The 23,658-nt window shown below is 39.1% G+C and overlaps 2 long non-coding RNA genes across 2 annotated transcripts; one reads left to right on the top strand and one right to left on the bottom strand.

The window, feature by feature from the left end:
* Positions 1-17,331: 17,331 nt before the first annotated feature.
* LOC121809831 lies at positions 17,332-21,022 on the bottom strand. Its single transcript, XR_006052312.1, has 2 exons — positions 20,886-21,022; positions 17,332-17,553 (listed from the first exon to the last, which is right to left on the bottom strand). It is a non-coding gene; the product is annotated as an uncharacterized LOC121809831 (long non-coding RNA).
* On the top strand, positions 20,050-21,644 carry LOC121809830. Its single transcript, XR_006052311.1, has 2 exons — positions 20,050-21,234; positions 21,343-21,644. It is a non-coding gene; the product is annotated as an uncharacterized LOC121809830 (long non-coding RNA).
* The last annotated feature ends 2,014 nt before the right edge of the window (positions 21,645-23,658 follow it).

The raw sequence follows: 23,658 nt of genomic DNA on the forward strand, positions 1-23,658 counted from the left end.
AAAAGTTTCAGTATATACTCATTAATGTTGTAAATAAAAGATTCTTATTAATGTTAACTTATTTACATAGTATCATAAATGTTAATAAAGTAGACGAATATTTTAGCCCTCTTTAAGTTAAATATACAACCAAAATGTCATCTTCTCGCATTTTCAAAAAATATATTTTCTTTTTACTATCCATCATAAGAAAGTAATGTGCTATTTTTTTTAGTAATTATTCAATATATTAGATTATTAGTCAATAGATTATTTAAAATATCAAGAACTATACCTTCAATTAGTTACCTAAATTTAAATATTAAGGACAGAATCATACTTTTATTGGAAATTTTAGAAAAAAGTACATAATATATAAATAGTTTGGTGCCAAAGGTTAAAACATTTTGAAAAGAAATGAAAATATTTTGAATACACTAAAAATTTTGAAAAAATGTATAGCCCAACTAAGACACATAAATGATTTGTACCACAACATCTTTTGTACAAATCATACTTATATTACACAAAACATACTCTTATTAAATTTTTCATAACCAATAATTGAAGCTAGCTGGGGCATATTAAAGATTTTGAGTATAATTAAAGTGACAAACAAAGGGGAAAATAAAAAAAAATCTTAATAATTTATGCTTAGTGTGGCCAAATGAGATTTTTTAACTTATCCCCAACTACAGCCATAATAGAGGATGACCCATGTCCATAGATTGCAAATGTATAAATTGTTTCAGAATTTAGGGTTTTACTACTCCATTTTATACGTAGGGTTTCACAGATTATGTTTGTACCAAAAACTCTCACAACTTGATTTTTATATATGATGTGCAATCAATCCAAACGTAACCCACAAACACAATACTATTAATTAGCAAAGGGAAGTAAAGATCTCATCCACAAGGATGGAGGGTTATTGTGTGTTGTTTGCGTGGACATGACGTTCTGGATGAAAGGGGATTGGTTGCTGCCATGCAGTGGCGGATCCAGGAACTAAATATCGTGGGGTCGAACGAAATAATAATAGTACTGTTTAAAATAATTATCTAAATTATTATTTTTATAAATATATTTTTTAATTTATATAATTATTCTGAGTACCGATAGTATGCAAACAACATGTATAATTTTTTTGGGATATTGGCTCCTAATATTAGAAAAAAATTCAAAAATTTATTTTTCCCACGAACTTTAAACTTGACATATTATAATATCACAAATTTAAATAGTTGTCGAATTTTTCTCACCGGCGACAAAATCTAATTACTCCTACATTAAAATGAGATGAATAACCAATCTGGCATCTAGAGATTTTGTAATCACACACCACTATTATTTTTAAGTGGTAATCATATCTTATGTGATGTAATAACAAATGAAATGTAGCCGGGTTTTTTAGTTGGTGGAAAAAATTCAACAACTATTTAAATTTGTGATATTATATGCCAAGTTTAATATTTGTAGAAAAAACAAATTTTTGGGAAATTTCAAAATACTTAGGTACCAATATCCCAATTTTTTTTGTAACATCCTAAGTTTTACAAATGTAAAAATAATTTGAATATGAATATGAATATTAATATTGAAAATTTTAATTATAAAATCAAAATTAGAAGAAATTAAGAAGTATTTATTTTATATTTATTGAAGTATGTGTTTAAGTTAAATAAAATGATATATTGATATATAAAAAATAAATTTAACCTTAAATGAAATTATTAGATGAGACATATTTTCTAAAGAACTAATACAAATAAAGAAAGAAAAATTCAAAGCCTATTTTACAATCAAATACACATAATTCAAGATATTTAATCTAGTAGTAGGAGTATTAATTTTAATCAAATACACGTAATTCTATATGCTATAGTATTCAATTATAGCTTGCTAGGAGTAAATAATAATACAGGGAATAGAAATCAATAATGAGCAGAAAGACTTTTTGTATTCACCATCTTCAACTTGTCTCCTCAACCACTGCGCAAAACCCATTTCCGTTTCACTTTCTCAAACCTCTCCATCTCTTCATTCTCGGCAACCGCCTCCCACTGCCTCACTTCTTTTCTCTATGCTAGTCTCCTCATAATCTCACTGCGTTGGGTCGGAGGCTGATGAAAGGAGCTTTCCAGTGGAACTCCGAGGCCGATGGTGGGGTCGGCCGACCCCGCCCGACCCCACCTGGATCCGCCGATGCTGCCATGTTTAACTATTGGATGTGGGCTAAGTTTAACTATTGGTTTTGGGAGATTGAACTGGAAACTTAAGCTAACTGACTACGGGAGTATGGACGTACGAAAAGAAATTGAAAAATGAAAACATTTAAAAAGCAACTAAGGCTTACTCCTACTTGCTAAGCTAAAGTTCCTAAAATGGACATGCATGTGAAAAAGTGAAAAGAGGACCACTACCTAAACTAGCCATGCATAAAGACAAAAACAATTAAACTAAAACTATTTTTTAGATTTTGTTGTGTTTTTCTACCTTATTCATCCTCTATCCTACTATAGACAAAGCAATTATGAACACCATGGATGACTTACCGGAAAATGTACGGAAACATAAAATCGGCACTGGGATCACTGGATCTTACACTAATGGACTTAATGGAAAGCAAAACGGACACAAACTAAGCTAGCATGCATAATTTGAACTAACATATCTGAGAAATCGATCACGTGAATAACTAGATCTAACAACTAAACTACTGGAAAGCGCGTAATCAACATTGATCTAAACATCTAAACTACCAATTGCGAAAAACATTCAAGAAAATATGAGTAACTCGGCAACATCAGCAAGAACAAACGTAATCCTCTGATGTGAATCAAATTCTAGTCCTTTATTGCATTATCTTAGTATACTTTTTAAGGTGAAAAATGGACTCATTTTGATATATTGTAGGACAAAGACCAAGCTCTAAGAGAAAGAGGAGAAAGGAAAAAAGGTCCGAATCTGAACAGTAATTAGCCCTTCAAGATTAAGTTAAAATGCTTCTACAAGACCACCATTGCATTCAACTTCGAAAAACCTTCGCGCGGATATGACTGATTTACGAAGACTGCGGAGTGCAGTGAAAAACGCGCTGTCCGGGTGGAAATTGCCCGACCGAGCGATTTGGGGGCATGTCGCGATACAGAAAGAACGCCCGACCGGGCGATTTCTGAGCAAAACAACGCCCGACCGGGCAATCATTACTGGGTGTTTTCAAGCTCTAACTATTAAATAGCTAGGGCACGACTTCCAAAGGATCTTTTGGCAGCTGGAGGTGATTTTTAGAGCGAGAAATAGGCTTGAAGTCAATTTTTGGGAGGAAGAAGAAGAAGAAGAAGCAGCTTGAGGTTAATTCTTCCCTAATCTTGCCCATATGGTAGCATTTATTTCTTTTCTAGTATTGTTGCCCACTATGAGTGGCTAGATTTTAGGGATTACTCCTAGTTAGTTAGGGAAGCTTGTAAATATGAATCCATGATTGTGCTTTGATTGATTTTCGTATTTTGGTTTTTGTCTATGTGTTTATTTCTATACGTATTTGGGTTTTGCTAGCAAACTTCAATGTCTCTTTAACTTGGAGTAGGGAGCCAACATAGATAAGGAACCCTGGGCTAAAACTGATCAGGGTATAGCTCGGGGTGGATCTTGTGTGTTGAACATTTTTATAAGCCAAACCCGAGCTTACTACGCGACTGTATGAGTGAGGGGTTGGTAAGTAGAGTCTAGGAGACGTGATCAACTTATATTAGGTGTAAAATTCTACGATCAGTGATCAACTGCATGAGAGCGTAAGATAAATAATGGAAATTAATTAGACATTAGGATTCATTTGAACAAGTGACCCAAAACAAGCTAGGAGTAGTCTTCCCTCTTTATCGTGACTTCCTTGCCTTTCACTTTTTCGATTCGTCCTTCACTCGCCTTCTGATCAAAAAATTCAAAATCAAACAAATTTACTGCTTTTTTGTTAGGTTTAACCGTCTTAGCAATTAATGTCCTTCCTGTGGGTTCGACACCTTTTATACTGCATTGCACGTCTGTATACTTGTAGAGGTAGTGTTTTTAGGGATTTATTACTTGTTTTGTGTACTTAAATTGCACCCTATAAATCACAACAACCTCATAAAACTTGAAAATAAACCGAGATCCAACGGCGGAGTCATCAAATCCTCCGATGAAACTCGAGATCTAACTACAACGTTCACAAAGCAGTAATGAAAGCAGGATTTCGACGTCGGAGTCGTCAATTCCTGTCACGACCGCCCTTTAGGGTTAGTAAAAGCGACGATCGTGATTAATGGACTTGATGAACAAACATAGTAAACTAGGGTTTCAATAACGGTTTGACCAAGAATTTAAGTTAAATAAATAAACGACCAAGGGTATTTATGTTTAATAAAGGAAAAGACTTAAAGGTTTGACATTATCCAAAAGATGACGAGTTTTCCACATCCAATTAAACAGTTTCAAAGTTTAATAAAAGATAAGTAAAGAAAATGTCACAGCGGAAGCATCCAAGAGAAGAGTGAAGTCATGTGTGAAGACACCACGACACTCAGAGTTTCAAGACAACCATAGTAATTCATTTATTTTTGCTCAACACCACCAACCACTCGTCGCCGCTCAACCTGCACATAGGGAAAACACATGCAGGGCTGAGTATTAGTACTCAGTGGCTCATGCCGAAAACATTTTAGATAAGAGTATAGTTATCATGCTATACGTAAGTAACTATCGGGGTTTTAGCTTTAGAAATGCCCGAGGCACCAAAATATTCCATTGTTCAAAAATCGCGACTGCGCAGTCATTTTCCCATAGACGTCAACCATATCTGCTCATATATGACAAGGAATGCGGCCGCAAACCAGGTCACTAGACCGGCCAGCCCGTACGCTAGCACACGGTCTACCATAGGTGTACACTAATCCAAGTAGGGTTTGCGGCCCTACGAGGACCCGAATTCGATTTAAACAATAGTGGCAAATGCCACATCAGATAGGCACGTTAAAACAAAACACGACATGATAAACATAGAAATTTTCCATCAATAAAGCATTTAGGACATTGTCCTCATTTAAAAGAAAGCCCACCTCGACCGTTTAGATTTTAAGTACTGCTTTCCCTTTGTTATCACGCTTCGCGCACGAGTTATCACGTTTAGATAATATGTAATACCAATCAGTCACAAACATTGACTCATAATTATGCATGTCCCCACGTTTTTCCTTTTTTCCCATCGACAAAAGGAAACACACCATATCATGCATCCTTGAATAACACATCACTTCATCATAGAGTGGTTCTTTAACACATATGTAAATCATGTATATCACTTCACATTTTTGTAAAGATAGAAATCTGGCAGCACTACAAAATCATTTTGTAAAAATCATCAAAAATTCACGTCAAAATAACCTTTTTTAGGTCGGTCAAATCGAAAACGTAACCTACTGGTCGAGAAAATATTTTCGGGCAGAACTGCGCAGTTAACTTCAAAAATTTACCAAACATTCATCCTTTGTCCAAAAGGGTTGAAACGCACACACAACATAGAAGACACCATGAAGTTTACTCAGAAAAAGGAATCGAACAAAAAGGAGTTCATTTGGTCGGTCAAATACGCGTCGGAGCCTACTGCCCGAACTCACCGTTTTTTCTTGTTTCAAAATTCGAATTAGGGTTTTATCCCCATTCATTCAAACATACCCTTTTCATGCTTCTAACACACAAACATGCTTAAAAGAGTCCTCACACTCATGTTTTCATATAATCACACATCATTCACCAATGATCTATTTAAACTTCACGCAATTGTATTCAAACGCATACACACATACAAACACAATTTCCCCACCGATTAGATCCTTAGATTTGAGATCCCTACACTCACTATATGCATGAGGGAGTCAAAAGAATGTTTGAATGGAGAGGATGAAGAATAGAGGTTTGATTGTACCTTCCTTGATCGAAACAATCGGTAGAACAAATAGAAATCTTGATTCTTCAACAAACTCTTGGCAAGGGTGCAAAGGATCTTGAGTGGAGTAGAAGAACAAGTGTGAGAGGAGTGGAGGGGAGGGGATGGGCGTGTGGGAAGAGGGAGTGGTGGCTAGGTTAGGGGTTTAGTCTCTTATTTATAGAGTTAAGAATAGAATACCCCACAATTAATGAAAGATTTGGGAGAATTAATTAGATGAGGATTTGGGGAGATTTGAAGGGGTAGAGTGGCGTGAATTTCGGGAGGAATAAAGAGGAAATTTCGAAAATCATAGGCTATTTAATTAGCCTATGATTAAATTTGTATTTCACGGAGTAGAATAAAATAATACGAAGCAGAAAATTAATAAAAGTCCTCCCACATTATAAGGAAGTAGGCGTGTGATTTGGCCCTCCCACAAGGAAAAATTTCCAAATCTTTAATAAAATAAAGTAAGGTAGGATTTGCTAAGATATTCCAATTCATTCATGAAGAGAAATAAAGAAGGGATCCAAATAAATAATAAATAATTCCTTCCTCTCACAAAATTTGGAAGATTTCAAAATCTCCCTTAGCACAACAATAGGAATCGATTTTCTCATGAAGAAATAAAGTAATTAGGCTTTGGATTTAATTGGATAATTATCCCAAGCAAATAATTAAATCCAAGAAAATAGAATTCCTCTCCTACAATTAATAGTGGTCGAAAATTTGTCAACAAAAGGGCAAGGTAATTATTGATGATCCTATTTAAATCTCACTCACCCTTAGGAAGAAATAATTCACCGCAATATATTTCATCCCGCATCAATTATTTAAAAGCCACGTCATAAAATCAACGAATTTGACTCGGTCAAAATAAAATTAGGTCACCAAGGAAGTCACATAACTATTTGTCATTTAATTCGCGACCATCAAAGAAATAAAAGCACTCGACTTAGGGTTCGAAAAAATTAGGGTTCAAAAAGTGGGGCGTTACATCCTACCACTCTTAAAAGAAATTTCGTCCTGAAATTTGGTACCTTCATGGGAAGAGTTCTGGGTACGATTCCATCATCTTGTCCTCAAGCTCCCATGTGGCTTCTTCGTCCCCGTGGTTTCTCCACTGTACTTTCACATAAGCAACTGGTTTATTTCTCACGTTCTAGATCTTCTGGTCTAAAATCATCTGGGGTCTCTCCTGGTAGCTCAAGTCCGGGTTCAAAGTGACTTCTTCGTAATGAATCACGTGCTTTGGGTCAAACACGTATTTCCGCAATTGCGACACATGAAAGACGTTGTGCACGTTTCCAAGGTTTGGGTGGGGGTAGCGCCAAACGGTAGGCAACAGTACCCACTCCTTCAAGGATTTCAGAAGGCCTAATAAATCGCGGTTTCAATTTTCCCTTGACACCGAAGCGCGTTATCCCTTTCGACGGGGACACCTTGAAAAAGACTTTGTCGCCCGCTTGAAATTGTAAGTCGGTTCGTCGTGCATCCGCGTATGACTTCTGTCTATCTTGAGCTTCTTTTATCCTCGCACGAATTTGTCGAACGATTCCAACCATTTCTTCGACTGCATCGGGCCTGAGTACCCTTCTCTCACCCACTTCGTCCCAGTAGAGCGGGGATCTACACTTTCTCCCGTACAAGGCTTCGTACGGCGCCATGTTTATCGTTGCCTGAAAACTGTTGTTGTAGGCAAACTCAATTAGCGGTAGCGCGGACTCCCAACTTCCTCCTCAGTCTAACACCACGACTCTTAATATATCCTCGAGGGTTTGGATCGTTCTTTCGGATTGCCCATCCGTCTGCGGGTGAAATGTTGTGCTGAAGTTCAATCGAGTGCCTAGCTCACGTTGTAGGCTGATCCAAAATCTTGATGTGAATTTCGGGTCACGGTCAGACGTGATCGTCACTGGGACTCCATGCAGTCGCACTATTTCCTTTATATACATTTGAGCTAGCTTGTTTGATCCATAGGTTATGGGAATCTGTATGAAGTGTGCACTCTTGGTGAGTCAGTCTATAATCACCCATATGGCAGTATTCCGTCTTTGCGTCTTTGGCAATGCTGTCACAAAGTCCATGGCTATGTGCTCCCATTTCCACTCGGGGATTTCTAGTGGTTGCAACTTCCCGTACGGTCGTTGATGTAGAGCCTTCACCTGTTGGCAGGCTAAGCAGCGCTCCACAAATGCCGCTATATCCCTCTTCATACCGTTCCATCAAAAGGACTTCTTCAAGTCTTGGTACATTTTCGTACTTCCTGGGTGGGCGGTGTAAGGAGTCTCATGTGCCTCGCTCATCACTTCATTTTTGAGCTCCTCGTTGTCCGGCATGCATAGTCTTCCTTTGAAGGTAAGAGCGTTGTCACCTTCTTCACTAAAGTTTCCAGATTCGCCGGTTCACACCTCTACACGTATTTCCTCTAGTTTCGCATCTATCCGTTGTGCTTCAACAATTCTCAACCTTAGATCAGGTTCAACAACTAAAGTGGCGATTCGCGCTTCCACCATTTCGGGTGCTCTCACTACCTCCAAACGCATCCTACTAAACTCATGGACCAGGTTTTCTTCGTTGGTGAGAAATGTGGCCAGTTGGGAATGACCCTTCCGGCTCAAGGCATCTGCCACTACATTTGCCTTGCCGGGGTGGTAATTGATGCCACAATCGTAGTCTTTCACCAATTCGAGCCATCTTCGTTGTCGCATGTTTAAATCCTTTTGCTCGAAGAAATATTTCAGGCTTTTGTTGTCAGTAAAGATCTCACATCGAACTCCGTAGAGATGATGTCTTCAAATCTTTAAGGTGCGTGTACCACTGCCGCTAACTCCAAGTCGTGGGTTGGATAGTTCAACTCGTGTGGCCTCAATTGTCGGGATGCGTAAGCAATCACCTTGTTGTTTTGCATCAACACACATCCAAGTCCCACCTTCGAAGCGTCCATGTATACCACGTAGTTCACTCCAGGTTCTGGCACAACTAAGATCGGTGCACTAGTTAGCTTTTCCTTCAAGAGTTGAAAACTTGCCTCGCACTCGAGAGTCCAATTGACTTTTACCCCCTTCTTGAGTTGTTGTGTCATGGGTCTCGCTATCTTGGAGAACCCTTCTATAAACCTTCGATAGTATCCCGCCAAACCTAGGAAACTCCGAATCTCATTTGGTGTTGAAGGTGCTTTCCACTGTTGCACCGCCTCAACCTTAGCGGGATCTACTCAGATTCCTTCTATCGACACGTTGTGACCAAGGAAATTTACTTCCTTAAGCCAAAACTCGCACTTGCTGAATTTGGCGTACAACTTTTCGCTCCTCAAAGTCTCCAAGGTGATTCGCAGATGTTCCTTGTGTTGTTTCTCATTCTTTGAGTAAACAAGTACGTCATCTATGAACACCAAAATGAACTTATCCAAGTACGGATGAAACACTCGATTCATCAAGTCCATGAATACCGCATGTGCATTTGTCAATCAAAACGGCATCACGACGAACTCATAGTGGCCATACCTCGTACGAAAAGCCGTCTTTGGTATATCCTCTCTTCGGACTCTCAACTGATGGTATGCGGACCTTAAGTCCATCTTAGAGAACACACCGGCTCCTCAAAGTTGATCGAATAGGTCATCTATCCTTGGCAGTGGATATTTGTTCTTGAGAGTCATCTTGTTCAGCTCCCTATAATCGATATACATTCTCATCGATCCGTCCTTCTTTTTCACAAAAAGCACAGGCGCGCCCCACGATATTGGGTTTAATAAAACCCAGGTCCATAAGCTCTTGGAGCTGTATCTTGAGTTCCTCCAACTCTTTAGGCGCCATTCGGTATGGTGCCTTGGACACAGGCGCCGACCCTGGTGCTAGGTCGATTGTGAACTCCAATTGTCGATCCGGCGGTGGTCCAGGCAAAGCTTAAGGAAAAACGTCTGGAAACTCCCGTACTACGGCTACGTCTTCCATTTTCCTTTCTTCTTTCTCCTCTCCTTGTAGATAGACGAGATAAGCAGGACGTCCTTTCCTCACCATCGTACTAGCTTGAAGCACGGAGATGATAGAGGTTCGTCGGTTCATCGAGATTCCATAGTATATGGTGGGTTCCTTTCCCGGGGCTTGTAGAGATATTTGTCTCTCCTTACAATGAATCGTCGCAAAATTCGTGGTCAACCAATCCATTCCTAAAATTACGTCGACGTCTCCGATTGCCATAACTTGCAGATCGTGAGCGACTATCTTACTCTCATAACAAATTCTACGTTCGTGCATGTTCGTGAGATTTCTATTGTCCACCCACTGGTGAAGATACTACCATCTTAAGTTCAGATTTGTTAACAGGCAAGCTCAAAGTATCCACACACAAGTCAGATATGAATGAATGCGATGCGCCCGTATCAAACAACACAACGAAAGGAGTGTCGAGGGTTTTGCCCATACCTGCCAGGTTTCCGTTTTCTTGATTCCCTTGTTCGATCTTGGGTTGTTTCCGACTCAAGGCATATGCTCTAGCCTGAGAAGGAAGTCTTGGGCGATAAGGTTGTTGTTGTCGCGGAGGTTGATCGCGATTTCCCCTTGATTCTATTTGTGGTGCCCTTGGCTGCATGCGGGGTCCTTGAGTGTTCTGCCTCGACTCCATTGCCACCCTCTTGCTCGGACACTCTCTAGAGAAGTGACCGTTTCCCCCACAGTTAAAGCACTTAGTGGCGTTCTAGATTCTACACTCTCCAAAGTGGTATTTGGAGCACACGTTGCATTGGGGTGGCTTGGGTAGGAAGTCCCCTCTCTGGTTAGATGAGTTTTGCCCTCCCCCATATTGCGGTTGGTTCTGGGTGTGCTGATACCTCTTGTTGTCATATGGGATTTTGTTTCCCTCCCACTTCCTCTTATCTCGGGAGTAGTGTGGTGGAGGTGGTGCCAAAGCGGTGTTATCCTTCACCCTCTCCTGGGGCATAGCTGCCTCAATGTCTAGTGCAAGGGCCAAAGCTTCCGCGTAGGGTAGTTTCCCACGACTAGCCAACGACATCCTTATCTTAGGCCTTAGTCCTCCACGGAACTTTTCGGCCAGCTTTTCGTCGGTATCGGCCTGATCAGGTGCGTATCGAGTCATGCTGCTGAGCGCACGATCATACTCGGTCACAGTCATGCGTCCTTGGGTCAGATTGTAGAATTCGGATGCCTTCGCCTTCCGATAGCTTTTGGGTACATACTTATTGTATATCTCTGTCTTGAAACCCTCCCAAGCCATCCCGCTGCTTGCTCTCGGGGCATTGTCTTCATCCGTGTGTCCCACCAAAAGTCAGCAGCCTCGGTTAGTTGGTAGGTCACACAAGTCATTCGTTCTCGATCGTTGCACCCCAAGATTGTGAAAATACGTTCCACTGAGCGTATCCATGATTCGGCCTTGGCCGGCTCTTCCATTCCATCAAAAACGGGAGGTTTCTGACCTAAGAACAGCTTCACGATCTCACGGTCGACCGGAGGTGGAGGAGGTGGTGGCGGAGGGATGCGTTGTGTCACACTTCCTTCTACCGTCTGAGGGATAGGTTCCGGGTTCTCACGCCTTATGTTACGTCTTGGCGGCATTCTGATTTATTATCACAAGAATTATTATTGCATGAAATCCCAAGAATGGTTATGTGGTATGGTTGAAAAGTGGGGATCAAAGGACAATTGCATCATAGAATAATAAGGAGCTTTTGCAAAACAGGGCATCAAAATACAACTGTACAAAGTGATAGCAAGAGAGTAATTGCAGAGTAGCATAGCAAGAGGCAATTGTGTTACAAGGTGGCAAAAGAGGGATTGCTCGACAGAATAATAGAAGGTAATCATTCAATAGTGTAATTGGAGACAATTTATACAATAGAATGGCAAATCACAAATATTCAATTAAACGTAAAAGACAACGATAGCATGGCAGGGTACGATTGTGCAATAGGATAGCAAGGACAAAAATTTCCATAGAATTATCAAATGTTGCCGCTAAGAGGTCTTAGTTCCATCATAAAGAAAACACAAGGGTAAAACAACGTGGAAAAAGAAATGCCAAAGTCAAGCAAAACGGTAAAGTATCAAAACGTGGGACATCTTAATAAGGTATTCTAAAATCATCATGTCTAATCCTTTCCACCCCCATCCTCTTTCCCTTCGGTTTCTCCAACACCTCCTTCATTTGGGTCCTCCTCCTCGTCTGGATCCTCCTCCTCACTTTCCTCCTCGGCACCTACGAGTGGAGGGGTCATCCCGAGCATCCCATCGACCTCTCTGTCTATTCTTAGAGGGGCTGAGATACGCATCCCGAGTCTCATTCTCTTAGGAACACGAGAGACATGTGGCTCCTTGTCGCAGTGATTCTTCCGCATGCGGGCTTGAATCGGCGGATAGATATGTGGAGGTGGATCACGTGGCGGTCCGTCAAATGCAGCTGTCATGGCCGGAAGTAGCACCTTTATAAGGCCGACCAAATCCCCCCTGCGGTATATTCGGGCATGCTATACCATATGAAAGACTCAGACGCTTGGGCGGTCCACTCGCTCCAAGGAGATGGTAGAGTGTAGATGAGCTTTTGGATCCCCTCGTGATGGGTGGCTCCCCCATACGCGTAGGCATTCATCCATCTATCATAAAACCCGGTGACGTAGGACATAAGGAAGAGCTTCCCATCCCACTCGTAGTCTTGGTAGCACTCAACTGGGTGGTTCCTATTGCTGGAGTAACGATTACGCATCGGGGCATAATACTGATGGGCCATCTAAAAGTGAGATGCTGAGAACATGATGCGTATGAAGATGGCTATTATCAAAAGACTTAGGTATGTAAGTAGCATCATGTCAAGAATTTATATCCCAAGGTTATTTGTTTGCACGTTTTCGCGTTTCGTCGAGTCGTAGTATGCCGACTTCCCCATAGGCCGCTCGCCTTGTACTAAGCATTTTGCATCTCCACGTTCATTATTATCGTAAGGTTTACATTCATTGCACACTTTACAACTAGGTACAGTAGCATGCTCAATTTACTATCATAGATATTGCTTCATGCTGCAATCGCATAATCATCATCATATAATTTCATCCAACTCATAGATTTAACACATATTCGAGTAAAATATACAAGTTCATTTTCATATCCATACATATTCATACATATTGGCATTATTATCGTTGGCATAGACGCAATTGGCAATTTCATATCCATACATATTCATCATTTCATATCCCAAGCCAAAACTTCCAAACTGTTATATTAACTTCGATTTTCATAGAAGTATTTTCCTCACACAAGAGTAATATTCCTATCGAAATTTCCAACATTTCACAGTTCATAACAAAATCCATCAGAATACTTTTTACCTCATTCTTCGTGGTTGAGCAAGGACGAGTTGTGGTGTTGAGCTCTCGACGTTTTTCATTTAGCCAATTTACACGTGAATATATTTTTGACTTAAACAAGACTCTTGGGTCCAGAGCGGAAAGAACTGAGGCTCTGATACCAAACTGTCACGACCGCCCTTTAGGGTTAGTAAAAGCGGCGATCGTGATTAAAGGACTTGATGAACAGACATAGTAAACTAGAGTTTCAATAACGGTTTGACCAAGAATTTAAGTTAAATAAATAAACGACCAAGGGTATTTATGTTTAATAAAGGAAAAGACTTAAAGGTTTGACATTATCCAAAAGATGACGGGTTTTCCACATCCAATTAAACAGTTTCAAAGTTCAATAAAAGATAAGTAAAGAAAATGTCACAGCGGAAGCATCCAAGAGAAGAGTGAAGTCATGTGTGAAGACACCACGGCACTCGGAGTTTCAAGACAACCATAGTAATTCATTTATTTTTGCTCAACACCACGAACCACTCGTCGCCGCTCAACCTGCACATAGGGAAAACACATGCAGGGCGGAGTACTATAAAATACTCAGTGGCTCATGCCGAAAACATTTTAGATAAGAGTATATTTTATCATGCCATATGTAAGTAACCATCGGGGTTTTAGCTCTAGAAAGGCCCGAGGCACCAAAATATTCCATTGTTCAAAAATCGCGACTGCGCAGTCATTTTCCCATAGACGTCAACCATATCTGCTCATACATAACAAGGAATGTGGCCGCAAACCAGGTCACTAGACCGGCCAGCCCGTACGCTTGCACACGGTCTACCATAGGTGTACACTGATCCAAGTAGGGTTTGCGGCCCTACGAGGACCCGAATTCGATTTAAACAATTGTGGCAAATACCACATCAGATAGCCACGTTAAAACAAAACACGCCATGATAAACATAGAAATTTTCCGTCAATAAAGCATTTAGGACATTGTCCTCATTTAAAAGAAAGCCCACCTCGACCGTTTAGATTTCAAGTACTGCTTTCCCTTTGTTATCACGCTTCGCGCACGAGTTATCACCTTTAGATAATATGTAATATCAATCAGTCACAAACATTGACTCATAATTATGCATGTCCCCACGTTTTTCCTTTTTCCCCATCGACAAAAGGAAACACACCATAACATACATCCTTGAATAACATATCACTTCATCATAGAGTGGTTCTTTAACACATATATAAATCATGTATATCACTTCACATAACAACATAGTTGCTTTTTTGTAAAGATAGAAATCTGGCAGCACTACGAAATCATTTTGTAAAAATCATCAAAAATTCACCCGACTTCCGTTGGGGCTAAAATTTTACCACAATGCAGTAGACTCATCAAATAACTTCCAGTTAAAAATTCACGTCAAAATAACCTTTTTTTGGTTGGTCAAATCGAAAACGTAACCTACTGGTCGAGAAAACATTTTCGGGCAGAACTGCGCAGTTAACTTCAAAAATTTACCAAACATTCATCCTTTGTCCAAAAGGGTTGAAACGCACACACAACATAGAAGACACCATGAAGTTTACTCAGAAAAAGGAATCGAACAAAAAGGAGTTCATTTGGTCGGTCAAATACGCGTCGGAGCCTACTGCCCGAACTCACCGTTTTTTCATGTTTCAAAATTCGAATTAGGGTTTTATCCCCATTCATTCAAACATACCCTTTTCATGCTTCTAACACACAAACATGCTTAAAAGAGTCCTCACACTCATGTTTTCATATAATCACACATCATTCACCAATGATCTATTTAAACTTCACGCAATTGTATTCAAACGCATACACACATACAAACACAATTTCCCCACCGATTAGATCCTTAGATTTGAGATCCCTACACTCACTATATGCATGAGGGAGTCAAAAGAATGTTTGAATGGAGAGGATGAAGAATAGAGGTTTGATTGTACCTTCCTTGATCGAAACAATCGGTAGAACAAATAGAAATCTTGATTCTTCAACAAACTCTTGGCAAGGGTGCAAAGGATCTTGAGTGGAGTAGAAGAACAAGTGTGAGAGGAGTGGAGGGGAGGGGATGGGCGTGTGGGAAGAGGGAGTGGTGGCTAGGTTAGGGGTTTAGTCTCTTATTTATAGAGTTAAGAATAGAATACCCCACAATTAATGAAAGATTTGGGAGAATTAATTAGATGAGGATTTGGGGAGATTTGAAGGGGTAGAGTGGCGTGAATTTCGGGAGGAATTTGAGGAAATTTCGAAAATCATAGGCTATTTAATTAGCCTATGATTAAATTTGTATTTCACGGAGTAGAATAAAATAATACGGAGCAGAAAATTAATAAAAGTCCTCCCACATTATAAGGAAGTAGGCGTGTGATTTGGCCCTCCCACAAGGAAAAATTTTCAAATCTTTAATAAAATAAAGTAAGGTAGGATTTGCTAAGATATTCCAATTCATTCATGAAGAGAAATAAAGAAGGGATCCAAATAAATAATAAATAATTCCTTCCTCTCACAAAATTTGGAAGATTTCAAAATCTCCCTTAGCACAACAATAGGAATCGATTTTCTCATGAAGAAATAAAGTAATTAGGCTTTGGATTTAATTGGATAATTATCCCAAGCAAATAATTAAATCCAAGAAAATAGAATTCCTCTCCTACAATTAATAGTGGTCGAAAATTTGTCAACAAAAGGGCAAGGTAATTATTGATGATCCTATTTAAATCTCACTCACCCTTAGGAAGAAATAATTCACCGCAATATATTTCATCCCGCATCAATTATTTAAAAGCCACGTCATAAAATCAACGAATTTGACTCGGTCAAAATAAAATTAGGTCACCAAGGAAGTCACATAACTATTTGTCATTTAATTCGCGACCATCAAAGAAATAAAAGCACTCGACTTAGGGTTCGAAAAAATTAGGGTTCAAAAAGTGGGGCGTTACAATTCCTCCGTCAAAACCGTTAAATCTAACTAGAAAGCGAGGAGTGAATGAGCTTCAAATATGGAGGCGTCAATTCCACTATCAAAAACATCAACACACCTTAAATCTACACTAATGTGTTTGCAAAAACAGTAAATGCGCAATTGTTTCGGGAACAACTAGGCTAAGAACACTGAGAACCGAGAGCTAAACTAAACTAAACTAAACTAAACTAAACTAAGCTAAGTGAGCGGTGGCGTTAAGCGCAAGTTCTTTAATGTGGAAAGCTTCTGATCCAGCTTCAAAACCCTGGGGCACCACCTCTTCTGATTTTTTTTTTGCAAAAATTAACTCCTATACGAAGGAGGAAATTACAAATAAACTCCTATACTATAGAAAGGAGGAAATTACAACTGATGTCAAGAGGGCTCGAACTCGGCACCTCAGACAATAATGTCTAAGCTCCTTGCCACTAGGACAAAGGCTCTGGACCACCATCTCTTCTGATTTGGCATATATGCCCTTGTAGTAAAAGAGGGTTTAGATCTTTTCTCGTACAATTTGTCATGCCAACACGCCATTTTGTTTCCTTGATCAGTTGGCGGATATTTTTGCATTTTTGCTCCAAATTGCGACGATTTCATATGCTTGGTCAAGTTACACCTTCAAACTGATCCACCGGCAATTCCTGCACATTTAACTCTAATTTCGCGCATGTCCAGAGCCTTTGTCCTAGCGGCAATGAGCTTAGATATTATTGTATGATGTGCCGAGTTTGAGCCCTCTTGACATCAATTGTAATTTCCTCCTTTCTATAGGAGTTTATTTGTAATTTTCTCCTTTCTATATGAGTTAATTTAAAAAAAAACTCAAATTTTGCGCATTATCTCTCCAAATACGTATAATATCACCCAAAAGTCAATGCATTAAATGAGGCTCATCAGAGCCTCTCCATACACAAAACAAATCAATCTGGTGGGGCAACCTTGTCTATGAAGGCTCAAAAGATTTACTAAAGGGATATTTCATAATCAGTATTTTTATTGTCACGACCACATCTTACTAGTGATAGTGAGCGTGGCCATATTGTGACCAAAAGTCTTGAAATAAAAGGAAACATAATTGATAAGTCAAGCTCAAACAATTGTTCCAGATGCGAAAGTGATACAAGGTCAAAATAAAAATCTGAGTGAGTTATCTAGGTTCATAAGTTCCTAGTAAAAAGTTCCTAATGCACCAGAAGAGACCAAGACAAAGTAGCATGTGTGAAGGCACACTACTTTGGGCTACCTATTGCTACTTATTAATATCATCTCCCAACACCTTCACCTCCTCGATCACGTTCAACCTGCACGTTAGAAAAGAAACATGCAGAGCTGAGTACTTAATATACTCAGTGGACATAGTGCCAAAAACATAAGTTTCGTTTTAATTTGTCAGCCACAGTTGAGTGAACACGAGGTTTTATTTAAAAGGGCAGAGTCACTAAAATTACTTTAATTTCATAAAATTGATTGCGCAATCACATAACATAGATACCATATCTAAAACGTATGAGAACCGAGAATGTAGCCACATTCCACGACGATCACTGGACCGGCCAACTCGAAAGTTAGCTCACGATCCCCATATGTGTACACTAGTCCGAGTAGGGTTTGCGGCCCTACTGGGACCCGAATTCGATTTATCATAGTTGGCATAGCCAAGCGGATAGGTATCGTAAAAGCAAAACATGGCATGACAAACATGTATAGAAAATTTCACATATTTATGCTAAAAGTCACATTTTTAAAAGAATGCCCACCTTAATAGCTATCTACTTAGTCGAAAAGTACCCTTGATTCGGTCTTAAACGACGTGCGAAGACGCCCCTTAGAAATAAGAATAATACTTAATTAGGCTTAAGAAATTAAGAAGACTTAAACGTTAATGCATTCCTAAGTGCGTGGTCCTTGAATTCTTTTTCCATTTCCTAGAAAAGTCCTTGAGCATTAATTAAATCAAGCGATTTAATTTATTTGGAGATTTACAAAGTTATTCGCTTAACTAAGAGAGCATTCCCTCCTATGCAAATTATTCAAGCATTAAAATAAAGTCCGGGAAATTAAGTTTATCATCGTGAAATTAATTAGTGGTCTATCAATTACTTGATCGGGCCAAAAATTTAGGAGGTTCTTATCCCAACCTAAAATTATTAAGGAGTGACCCAACTCTATAATTAAATTCCTTCAAGGGTAGCCCATTCCTCCAATTAATTTCCCAACCTAAAAATTAATTTCCCAATTCAAAGAAACAAGTCCCAACCTCAAGAAAATAGTGGCCCATCTGTTGGGGTTTGTATACTAAAAGATGCTTCGAGCTTACATGCCTTTGTACAATCAGCTTGTGCATGTATACGAGAAACGCCACGTTCACTTGTTTACCTAATTATGAGAATAAATAATATAATATAATGGTTTATTTATTGAAATATATTAAACAAGTCTAAGGCTTCTCACTAAGAAGGTCAAAGTAGGGAAATTCGATGATTGCTCATCAGTTTTCCAGTAGGCGACTTGGACAGATCTAGTAAGAAGAAAAACGTATTTACAACCTATATAGATTTTGGCTACCTATTGGTATTGTTGCGGTGTTTGTGATAATTCTCTCTTACCTAAGAAGATATTAGTAACACCGGTGTGGTAAAGCATTGAAAGGATCTAATACGAAATGTATTCTTTATTGCTATCTACTGAAAGAATATATTTCAGAAATTTTAGTATTTTCTAGTCTATGAAATGAATATCAATATTGTTTATTTAATCAGACGCCACTTTGACTTATCAATATGGGAGAGTTTGTACATAACTCAAACATGATATCTTGGGTGGTAGTAATTGAATAACATGAAGGTATTGGAATATTATTTCATAGAATTCGCGTGCCTAGTGTGGTATGATTAAATCCTCAAGAGGTGTTTGAAAAAAGAATTTATTATTCAAAAATTTGGAAAGTTGGAATTTTATTCCATGAATAATAAATAAAGTTTCAAACTAGAAAACTCTTTAGAGAATTAATTTAGTTCAAGTCATATAGCAGACAAAGAATTAAATTGACGGATTAAGATAATCTTAAACGCGGGAAATATTATAAAATAAAATGGATTCAAGTTATTTGTAATTTGGTGATTTAGATGAGAGTGTAATATTATTCTTTAGTGGAACAAAATAATATACCATTAATAATATATTAAACCATGACTCATTTGATTTAATTAGATATTTATCTAATGGGTGAGCCCAACATCTATTTCATTCCATGGATCCCCATTCTAGCCCAATAAGTCCAAGCTTATAAATAGTAAAGAGATGGGAAACCCTAGCACATCACAACACAACACACAACACTCCAAACCCTAACCCTAGCCGCCTAAAGTCGGCGCCTCTCTCTCACTCTCTCACTCTTGGCCTCGGTTTTCGTGCCTAGCACATGGGAGAATTAGGGTTTTAGTTTTTGTTCTTCATCTATCCTAATTCATAAGATTAGATCAAGATAATTTCGTGTTTGTGATTGGTTTTCCCTAGATCTCATATCACTTTTATTTGATTGTTCGAGATCTGCCCACACGGATGAATAATCAAGGATGTGGGAATAGTATGGAAGATTCGTGGTCGATAAATCAAGGATCTCCTGGTGGTACAGCAAGCAACATCAATCCTATGATGTATCATGAGGTAACAATCAAATCTACATCAAAATGCATGTTTACGTGTTTATGATGTGTTCATCTATAGATCTAAGTTAATTGCATGATATTGAAATCGAATGCATAATCACCTAAATAGATCCGTAAGGACCTGTTTGTTTTTTGTGTCTTCGGCAGCGGTAGTCCCAACACCATCAGCCCTACCCTCTTACTCTTCCACCCCATCGGTCAAAACTCCTCCCCCAAATCACTCCTTCATACCAATCCCTAATCTCACAACCCTAGCTCAACGGCGCCTCCCTTCCCTCACGCCGATTTGCTTCCATCGCGGCAGTCAACCGCCGGCGCTCTGTCGGCGGCGTCGCAGGGTCGTCGATACCCTCGCGTCTAGACGTTCACTCCTACTCCTATATCGACCGAGGCTCAGTCGGTTCAGGTGAGAAACCGCGTCTCTGGAGGGCACGCCGACCGCTGCCCTCTTCGTCGCGCCATAGCCGTCGCGATTCTCCGAGCTCCACCTCCCCTCTCACTCTTCGGTGGTGGCTCCGTTTCTTGGCGGTTCAGTCGCCATCCCTCAGCGCCGTCGGCTCAACCCAGGAATTCCAGGCTGGGTGTCTAACTCCGTCGTCGTTCGACTCGTGCCGGACAGCCCCGTACTAAGCTAAGCCCTCTAGCTAGATTTAATTTCCAAGTTAAAGTCTTGTATGATATAGTTTGCTGGGGTGAGTTCTTGATCAGCTTAAGCTTCTACTGGTTTTGTTCATGAGGCTGCCTAGTATTTCTCGTTCTAAACTCTGTGTTACAACAATTTTCTAAACGTTAATTTCTTGGTCTTTAAACAAGAAGGTTTTGTGCTTGCTACTGTTGTAGATGAGGGATTGTTAAGCTTTATTCTAAAAGTAAGAGAGCATGCTTGGGCAGATTGTGATTCAAGTTTTTAAGCTTCTACATGATGCTATGAGAAAAGACTGGGAGAAGGGATGGAGGTGAAATACCTCTTGAAGTAGTTACTGCCTTGAATTCTTGCTCCTAGAACAACAAGCTCTCTAACTCTCCAAATTTGCTTAATTTTTGGGGTGTGTGGGAGGGGATCCGAAGGTGGTATGGAGGGGGTCTTTGTAGAGAAATTTTGGTGTACTTTGGTGAATTAAATGACTGATATGGTAGTTTGTCTCCACTTTGCAGCATATCTCTCTAGTTGATTCACCTTGTATGACTTGAATTTGGTGGTACTTGGTTATTACTCCAATTTGTTTGCTCATTGCAGGGGTGGTTTTTGGAGGATAGTAGTCCATAGGTGCTGGTTTGAGGAGGGGATTTGCAGGCATTAACTTTCTGTTCTTGGTGAGTCTTGGGTCTTCCCAAGTTAAAGAGGGGTTGTCCCATTCCTTTAATATGCTTTCTTTAAATTCCTCTTGTTCTTTATTGATCAAGTTTGTTTTTATCTTGCAGGTGGAACAAGACTTGGGCTGCCAGCTGCCATCCGCGATACGGCCTCGCTGCCCCCGGCCCAACGGCTACCTCTGACACGGCCCGTGAAGAGTGTGATTTGGGCTTGGGGAGATGAGGCCCAAAATGCATATTTTGTATTCTTAAACTCCATCTCATCAATTCTTGTGTAAAATATTTTGTAACTAGATAGTAGCTTGATATGTATATAAAAAGATATTCAAACACTTTTAGTCTAGAATAAACCTTCTATTCTTTATCGATGTTTGTAAATTTTCATAATTATATGAAAATCGTTTTGGTTCGTTCGATTCTTATTTAAATTTTAACGAACAGAGAGAGAATATTAATAATCAACAAAAGGGGTAGCGGGTTCCATTAAATTTTAACGAAGACATTAACATAAAGAAAAAGTAATAATGGCATGTATTACATTTATTGGGTGGATAAGATATATCATCATGGTTAAAATAGGATAAAATTTTCACACCGAAAAAAGAATAGTGTTTGGATAAGATAATTTTTGTAGTTTGGGATTATTGTTTACATGGGGTGTAGAATAACGTAATTACCCTTTTGCACAATCATATTTTTGAGTGGAATGATTATATTTATTTTATGATACTCTTGTGTTACTACTGTGAGCATGTTGTGATGAAAGAATACTTGTTTTGGGATCAGTCAGTGCAAGGTTTGTAACCTTATTTTTACTCTTTTTGGAATCAGTCAGTGCCATTGGTTGTTGGGTTTGTATCCTTATTTTGGGACTACTTCGACGTATGATATGAATATGAATGCCTATTTTGAATTGTGTTGTCAGTATACGAAATATTTACTCCATTATGACTTGGTTGTTGTGTGCATCTAATTGTAAGACAACCTGACAATAACTTCCTATCTATTTATAAGACAAACCAAACGAATATGATACCACAATCATCTCAGATTGTTCACTTCGAAAGTATTTTACATCAACAATCTTTCCAAATCCGAAGGGAGTTTTATCAAACATTTTGTATGTAACCAAATTTGTACCCCCGTCCCATAAAAATAAGAAAACTTTCATTTTTCCTCCGTACCATAAAAATATATCATTTCTATTTACAGAAAGTTCTCCCAAACTCATTACCCATATATATCAATTTATTTACAATTTATAACACTAGGACCCACCATTAAACACTAATAATAATGTGGGTCTAATTATCCACTAACACTGATTTAACTACCATTCTTCTTATCTCTCTTATTTTTCTTTACCAATTATGCATTAATTCTCATGCTGTCCCAAATGTCCTTATTTTTGGGGACGGAGGGAGGATTAATTTTTGATTAATTTTAGTTTGCATTGCAACAATTGTACTCCAGTTTTGTAATCTAAACATGTGAAATTTCATTTCAATTACTTCAACATACAAACATGTTACGCTCGCATTTTCTAAGGATAGAAAACACAGTTGATCACGACTAGGGGAGGGTTAAAGAAGCGGAGAAGAAACGGGGAAAATAACACAACAACACCATAGCTTGAAATAATAGAAATAACTGGAATAAAATCAGAGTATTGTCTCAACAATTGACATCTCAAAGGAATACAATATCTCATCAATATATGCACTCAAAAGAAACAACATTCAACGGAAGCATTCAAGAGAAGAATAATATTATGTATGAAGACATAATATATTCGGAACATTTAAAAGCAAACACAAATCTTCACCAACTCTGCTCACACCCACCGTGTTCGTCACAACTCAACTTGCATATAGGGAAAACATATGCATGACTTAGTACTTAGTGAACATACGCCAAAACATTTTAATAGAAACAGTTATGCCATGACGCCATTGAGTGACCTCGGGGTTTTACTTTAGAAAAGGCATGAGACACTAAAAATATTTTAAAACACAAACTTTCGACTAATCCTCAAATCATCTTCCTCATCATTTCCAAAAACACAATTATTTCTCCTTGAGTTATTTAAGAAACTGTCATATCTGTTCTTTAAGGTGCCGTGTAAGGTGTCCACTTTCCACGAGCACGAAAATTGGCCAACCAATTCGATGACTCACGGTCCTCATCGTGTACACTAGTCCGAGTAGGGACGCACCCTTGCTAGGACCCGAATTCGATTACCATCGTCTGGCATAGTAGGGTCACTCCGCTCCCTAGCCCATCAACAACATCATCAACATCAACATCGACATCATCAATTCGTGAAACGAGAATGTGGCCGCAAACTCGATCACTGTACCGGCCGACCCAAAAGACGGCTCACGATCCCCATTGGTGTAAACTAGTCTGAGTAGGGACTCACTC

Source organism: Salvia splendens, chromosome 6 (assembly GCF_004379255.2).
Source record: "Salvia splendens isolate huo1 chromosome 6, SspV2, whole genome shotgun sequence".
Taxonomy (NCBI): Eukaryota; Viridiplantae; Streptophyta; class Magnoliopsida; order Lamiales; family Lamiaceae; genus Salvia; species Salvia splendens.